We start from the raw sequence: 8,194 nt of genomic DNA on the forward strand, positions 1-8,194 counted from the left end.
CTTATGATCTAATGTACCGATCTTGGCTGGCGGTGCTGAGACCTGTGGCTCCTCTGGCTTAGTTCATTAAATAAGCATCGCAGTAGGAAGCAGCATCAACTGGAAGATGGCTGCGCGGAAGACGTGCATTTTCTTCAATGGGTTGCAACATAAAATATTTTCGACGGTTGAAATTGCTTTCACGCTTTCAAGAGCGTTAAATAATGTAGTTTTCTCCTGTGGCCTCGGCCTCTCGTAATGTCGTGATTTAATAATGGGATGAAGTGCTTGTTATACTTTCTGCTTGAATTGTTGTTTGATTGCAGCTGAATCTCGGCACAGGAACCGAAAGGCAGCAGTTCAAATTAATAAAAACGGGTCATTTGGTACGACGCCCTCGTTACCGTAGTCGGCCGGATTCAAACCTGCGCGTAAAAACTACAATAGATTTTTAGTCCATCACCTTAACCACTCAGCCACGACTACCTGGATGGTGGATTGAACCCACGCAGCTTCTCATTTGCTGCGAAATCGGTGCCTCTGCTGTGAATGCTCTGGCACATAATCACATGTGTTCATGTGGAATAATTGCAATTGCAAGCGTGTTCGTGTCTGTCTTCGTGGCGCAATGGGCCAGCACGTTCGGCTGTTAACTTGAACTGTTGAGTGGTTCGAGCCCATCCAGGAACGTGAGTAGCTTTTAATTTTTGCAAACTTATCTATTGTTTAAAATGGAGTCTTTGATTCTGTGAAATGAACAGTGGTGAGCATACTGCTGCTGCCTTCCTGCTTCCAATGGGAACAATCGCTTCATCGATCAGTCTTCTGCCAGGCAGCCTGGATTATCTGCTTCCCTTATATACCAATATACCAAGTGCAGCGTTCTTGCATTGAAATCTAGCAGGAAAATCGGCCACAGTGGATAATGCATTCTGAATACCCTTTTCTACACTTACCTCAGTTTTACACATACATGGATTAGAATGGAAAGCTTGAAACTATAACAATTGCCAGAGAACTTCAGCTTCCTTGCATCGCTCTGCACCCTGATCACGTGACAACAACCAGCCAATCACATAGAGCGGCGCGAGAACGCCCCCATTGAATGTGTCCAATTCGGGCCTGAGGATTGAACTGTTCCGTCACAAGCAGTTCCAGTACGTTGGAGGACTCAGCTGTGAGAGGATGACTTGTTCCTGTCGCTGGCGCCGCGGCCGAGAAGCGAGCAGCCCCTGCAATCTCTTGTTTTCAGCCAAATGCTAGAGCTGTGAATTTCTAATCACAAAATCTTTGACGCTAACTGATTTGTTTGCTGTATTTGAATGCGGTTTAGTGCCTCGCACGGGCCTTGTGATTTTCTTTTTGTGTACGGTTTGCAGTGTGTGATTGCTTAACATTTTGAGACTGAAATTAAATGCAATCTCTGATTCAAATTGTTGTTTCATATGGCTTTCGGTCAAATTGAGGAAATTCGACACTGCGAATGGGATTCAAATCGCCTTTTCTCTCTTGTGCTGCTTTTGCCCTTTTGTACCGCCCCGTGCTTGTCACAAAATCTTGGACGCGAGCTGGTTTGGTTACTGTGTTTGAACATTAATAAATAGATACAAAAGGAAAATACTGTGGATGATGGAAATCTGAAATAAAAAAAGAAAATGCTGGAAATACTCAGCAGTTCAGGCAGAATCTGTGGAGAGAGAAACAGTGTTAACGTTTCAGGTTGAAGACCCTTCGTCAGAACTGCAATAAGCTGGAGACCGATGTTTCTTGGAACACACCGATTGTAAATTTAATTAATAATTTATCCCAAAATCAACAGCACGAATAAAACAGATCATTAACACATTGTTGCTTGTGGGACATTTTATGCGCAACTAGGCTGCAGCCTTTCCAACATTACAACAATAACTACGCTTCAAAATGCTTCATTGGTTGCAAAGCGCTCTGGGGCATCTTGAGGAGCTGAAGGGCACTAAGGCAATGCAAGTCTGATCAGAGCGTGCGAGCATGAGGGGAAACATTGCAAGCTGACAACAAGTAATATCATGACAACCGTCGGCAGAATGTCAGTGAGAGGAAAGATATCGTGTTTGAGGGAAGAAATAAAAAATGGTAGCAAGAAAGATAATCATTTCCATAGGGACATATTGCAGAATGTTGCCAATTGTTTTAATAAAATTCAGAGCATAGCCGGCACATTTGATCTTCCTTCTACTGCTCTCACAACTGAACTATTCCTGCCGCATTGAGATTGAAATTTACCATTAGTATAAGAGGAGAGAATATTAGGGGATATTTGCCCTCCTAATCAAAAGTTCCTCAGGCTAATGGAATTTAAACAACATCTGACCCTCATCCTGATCATGGAGACCAGCTCACCACCTGTTTATAGAGAATGAATATTCCCTTAACCTTGTCTTAATGTAAAGTTCACTGTCTTGCTAGGTCAGGTTGAGAATATATTCTTGTAATATTGAACCGATTGGAGTGCAGGAGCAGATGGGATCTGCTGTTCAACCGGGAAGTTTGGTAGGGCGAACGGGGAAGCGGCTGAGAGATGGTGGGTTTGACAGTGGCAGCAAGCATGGCGCGGTCGATAGATTGTAAATAATGGAAGAAATGTTTAACCGATGCCTGAGACGCTGGAACTCATAAAATAACGTTTTGCTGAAAATGACGGTGTTAAAAACAATATTTGGAAATGCGGGGGATTGAACCCAAGAATTCATACATGCATGCACTCTATCACTGAGTTACAGCCTCAGCAGATGTTTTGCTGTGATGTAGGACAGAAGGACCGGCAGTATTATTATTCTAATCTCCCTTTGTGTTCCAAGTCTGTGCTGAAGTAGGTGAAGAGAAGAATTCTGGCCTCATCACTCCAGGAACAGAGAAAGGGGAAATGAGAAGGAAGACTTGCGGCATTAATGTGCATCTTCCCTCAAGGAAAAAGTAGACTGAGAGGAGACCTCATATAGGACTTTAACATTATGGAGGGGTTAAAGTAATAGAATATTACATCACAACAGGGGCCATTCGGCCTGTCGTGCCTGTGCCAGCTCTTTGAAAGAGCTGTCCAATTTCATCCAATAACCCAGCATTCTTCCCACCACCCTGCGAGTTATCTTCAAGCAAATGTCCAATTGCCTTTTGAAGTTTCTGTCGAATCTGACTCCACTGCCATTTTAGGTAAAGTGGTCCTGCTCTTAACAACCGCCTGTGCGCCAATATATATTACACCCATTACATCTGGTTACCATTCCACTTGTCAGAGTATCCCCACATGCTCTATCAAAACCCCTCATGTTATTGAATATCTCTATTAAGCCTCCACTTAAACGTCTCTGCTCCAGGAGAACAATCCGAGGTTCTCCAATCTCTCCACATAACTGAAATCCCTTAACCTGGTACCATCCTAGTAAATCTTCTCTGCGCTCCCTTCAAGGCCTTGCAATTCTGGCCAAAGTGTATGTCCATAATTGAAAACAATACTCCAGCTGAGACTAACTAGTGTTTTAAGAAGGTTTAGCGTAACTTCTTTACTTTTCTTCTCTATTGCCCTATTGAAAAAGCCAAGCATCCCATATGCTTTTTAACAGTCCTCTAATCGTATCCTGCCACCAGCAAAGATTTGTGCACATGCACATCCAGGTCTCTCTGTTCATGCACCCGTTTAAAATTGTACTATTTCTTTCATATTTCCTCTCCATATTCGTCCTTCCAAAATATGTCACGTCACACTTCTTTGCATTAACTTCCATCTGCCATGTGTTTTCCCATCCTTCTTGAAGGCGATCAGAGAGTCAGCACCCACAACACCGACTGGCAAAGCATTCCTGAGGCTCAACGCTCTCTGGGAAAAGTAACAACGCCTAAAATCCAGTCTGTTCCTCCCTCTGTGTCACGCTGAGAATATATTCTTGTTATATTGATTGGATTCGAGTGCAGGCGCAAGTGGGAGGTGCTGTTCCACCGGTAAGTTTGGAAGGGTGAACGGGGAAGTGGCGATGAGATGGTGGGCGTGAGAGTGGCAGCAAGGAGGGTGTGGTCGATGGGTTTTAAGAAATGTAAGCAACAAAATTGTACAAGTGGTGGAATCTCTGAGGACGTGAGACACAGCGTGTGTGGAGATGTGTGAGTGAATTGAAATGTCAGCATTGAAAGTTAAAGAGTGGCATAAACACTGTCAAAGCTGGCCAGCCTGCACAGTTTAATGCTTTTAGCGACGAAATTTACAAAAGCCACAATATCTGGCAGCGGTAGGATTAACCACATAACATAAATCCAATAACCCTGGTACCATTCTAGTAGATCTCCTCTGCACCCACGCCAGGGCCTTGCCATCATTCCCAAGGTGTACACCCATAATTGAACAGTCATACATTTAGTCGCTTCACCAACAGCAGTAAACCGTGCAGGGTGAGCGGTTCTGCAAATTATCATATCACTTGTTCACCATTTCCACGTGGATATCCATGCTATCCTTTCCATTCAGTTGTTACTGACAGGCTGAAAAGATTTGCAGAATTTCCTCTGGTCCATAATTGGCCTGAATCCAGCACTGGACACTGCAAATACCGTCATCCAACCAACTAAATTCAGACCGTTCACTCACTCGTCTCCACAGCCGCTGTGGCTCACTTATTCAGATATCCAACACTTATACATTATCGTTTCTTCCATTTCCTACAACCACGACGTGCGTGGATTCTTTAGCGCAGTCAAGACCACTTATGGCCCAAGCACACAAGGTCCTATCCCACTGCGGGCCAAGAATAGAGAGGTACTCATCAAAGGCAGGGATGCAGTCAGTGCCCGCTGGAAGGAACACTTCGAAGATCTCCTTAACCGAGACACTTTTTGACGCGAGTGTGCTCAACTCCGCCCTGCAGCATGCTACCTGCCAACATTTCCGCTCAACCCCAGACCGGCATGTGATTGAAAAGGCCATCTGACAACTGAAGAACAGCAAGGCCTCAGGAGCAGATGGAATCCCTGCCGAGGCACTAACGCATGGCAGAGAAGCACTACTGGCTCGAATTCATGAACTAAATTCTCTTATCTGGAAGTGGCCCAAAGCGCTGTACAGCCAATGCAGTTCTTTAAAATGTAGTTCCCGTTGTGATGTTGGAAATGCCGCAGTCATTTTGTGCACAGCAAGCTCCCATAAGCAGCAATGTGATAATGACCAGATATCTCTCTTTTCCTTCATAATGTTACTTTAGGGATAAATAATGAATTAAATTTGCAATTGGTGTGTTCAAACATTCATCTCTTTATTGACTCACATATCTCCACGCGCGCTCTATCTCACTAACTCTGATTCCACCACTTTTACAATTTTGTTGCTCCTTGCTGCCACCATCTCACCGCGGCCTCCCTGTTCGCCCTTCCAAACTTACCGGTTGAACAGCACCTCCCATCTGCTCCTGTGCTCCATTCCGAGTAATATATCAAGAATATATTCTCAAGCTGACACAGCGGGAGGAATAGACTGGATTTTAGGCGGTGATACTTTTCCAGAGAGCAGTAATGCGTTGCACTCCGGTTTTGTGGGTGCTGACTCTCTGATCGCCTTCAAGAAGGATGGGAAAACACATGGCAGATGGAAGTTAATGCAGAGAACTGTGACGTGATATATTTTGTTAGGGTGAATGAGGAGAGGCAATATGAAGGAAATAGTAGAATTTCAAAGGGTGCATGAACAGAAAGACCTGGAGGTGTATGTGCACAAACCTTTGAAGGTGGCAGGTCACGGCTGTTAAAAAGCACACAGGCTGCTTGGCTTTATCAATAGAGAAATAGAGAAGAAAAGTAAAGAAGTTATGCTAAATCTTCCTAAAACACTGGTTAGCCTCAGCGGGAGTATTATGCTCAATTATGGGCATACACATTGGGAAGGATGGCAAGACCTTGGCGATGGTGCAGAGGGGATTTATTAGAATGGTACCAGGGTTAAGAGATTTAGTTTTGTGGAGAGTTTGGCGAACCTGGGATTGTTCTCCTCAAAGCAGAGACGGTAAAGGGGAGGCTGAATAGATATATTCAAAAACTTGAGGTGATTTGATAGGTCAAGTAGGAAAACTATTTCCTGACAATTAGAATGGTAACCAGAGGTCAAAGATGTAATATATATTGGCGCACAGACGGTTGTTATGTGCAGGAATGCATTACCTGAAAAGGTATTCAGATTCGAAGCAACTTCAAAAGGCAATTGGACATGTTTTTGAAGAGAACTAGTCTGCAGGCTTGTGGGGAAAACGCTGGGGTGTGGGACGAAATGGGACAGCTCTTTCAAAGAGCCGGCACAGGCACGACAGGCCAAAGGGCCCCTGTTGTAATGTAACATTCTATGACTTTAACTCCTCCAAAATGTTAAAGGCCTACGTCAGCTCTCCTCTCAGTCTACTTTTTTCCTAGAGCGAAGAGGCCAAATAGCTCCCGAAGGTTTCCTTCTCATTTCTCCTTCCTCTGTTCCTGGAGTGACGAGGCCAAAACATTCTTCTCTTCACCCACAGTTGCATCAGGTGCTCCTTCTTCAGCACAGACTTAGAAAGCAAAGGGTGATTAGAAAGAAAAGGCTGCCAGGTCTTCTGTACTACATTACAGCAAAGCATCAGTTGTGGATGTAGCTCAGTGGTAGATGACATGCATCGTCCCTCTGATCGTCTGTCCTTCCTAGGGTCCTACCATTCTTTCTGTGTTACATTGCCTTCTTAGTCCTCCAAACATGCATCACCTCGCAATTTTCAGGCTTAAATTCAATTTGCCACTGTTCTGCCCACCTAAACATCCCGTTTATATCGTTCTGTAGCCAGCGGCTTCCCTCCTCGCTATGTACCACTCCAACAAGTTTCGTCTCATCTGCAAACTTAATGATCATACCTCCTACCTTCATATCTAAATCATTAATGTACACTACAACAGCAAAGCAACTTACACAGGCCCCTGCGGTACACCAATGGACACAGACTTCCAGTCACAAAAGCAATTTTCGGCCATCATACTCTGCCTGCTGCCACTAAGCCAATTTTGGATCCAATGTGCCAAATTGCCCTGGATCATAGGGGCTCTTACCTTCTTGACCAGTCTCCCATGTGGGACTTTGTCAAAAGCCTTACTGAAGTCCATGTAGACTATATCAACTACACTACACTCATCCACACACCTAGTCACCCCCTCGAAAAATTATATCAAATTGGTTAGATATGATCTCCCCCTGACAAAGCCATGCTGACTAACCTTGATTAATCGTTGCCTCTTCAAGTGGAGACTAATTCTGTCCCTCAGAATGTTTTCCAATATTTTCCCTACCACTGGTGTTAGACTCACTGGCCTCTAATTCCCTGGTTTAACCCAACTACCCTTCTTGAATAATGGTACAATGTTAGCTGTCCCGCAGTCCTCTGGCACATGCCTTGTGGCCAGAGAGTTTCTGAAAATTGGATTCCGAACCCATGCAATCTGCTCCCTTGCCTGAAACAGCAAACTGGGATACTACTCGCCTGGGACTGGGGATTAACCACATTTAAGCCGGATAAAACTGCGAGTACCTCCTCCTTCTCAATACTAATTTGTTCAAGTATATCAAAATACCTCTGCCTGATTTCTATGCCTATATCGTCCTTCTCCATATTTAACACAGATGCCAAATATTCATTTAAATCCTCACCTGCATCTTCAGATAATCCATTCTGAAAACCCTTTTCTACACTCTCATTAGTTTTACACTTACATGGATAAGAACGGAAACATAGAAACATAGAAGATAGGAGCAGCAGTAGGCCATTCGGCCACTCGAGCCTGCTTTACCATTCAATGCGATCATGGCTGATCATCCAAATTCAGTACTCGATCCCTGCTTTCTCCGCATACCCCTTGATCACTTTAGCCTTAAGAAATATATCCAACTCCTTCTTGAATATATTTAATGTATTGGCCTCTACTGCCTTCTGTGGTAGAGAATTCCACAGGTTCACCACTCTCTGGGTGAAGAAATTCCTCCTCATTTCTGTCCTAAATGGCTTACCCCTTATCCTTAGACTGTGACACCTGGTTCTGGACTCCCCGACCAGCTTGAAGCAATAACAATTGCCAGACAATTTCAGCTTCCTGGCATGGCCCGCACCCTGATCACGTGGCATCAACCAACCAATCACATGCAGCGGCGCCAGAATGCCCCCATTGAATGTGTCCAATCAGGGCCTGAGGATTG

The 8,194-nt window shown here is 44.4% G+C and overlaps 1 non-coding gene across 1 annotated transcript; it reads right to left on the reverse strand.

Moving 5' to 3' along the window:
• Positions 1 to 383: 383 nt before the first annotated feature.
• Positions 384 to 465, reverse strand: trnaf-aaa (transfer RNA phenylalanine (anticodon AAA)). The gene has a single exon. It is a non-coding gene; the product is annotated as a tRNA-Phe (tRNA).
• Positions 466 to 8,194: the final 7,729 nt, after the last annotated feature.

This window comes from Somniosus microcephalus, unplaced genomic scaffold (assembly GCF_052327205.1).
Source record: "Somniosus microcephalus isolate GS21.2 unplaced genomic scaffold, FLI_Smic_1.0 unresolved_chr9, whole genome shotgun sequence".
NCBI classification, from domain to species: Eukaryota; Metazoa; Chordata; class Chondrichthyes; order Squaliformes; family Somniosidae; genus Somniosus; species Somniosus microcephalus.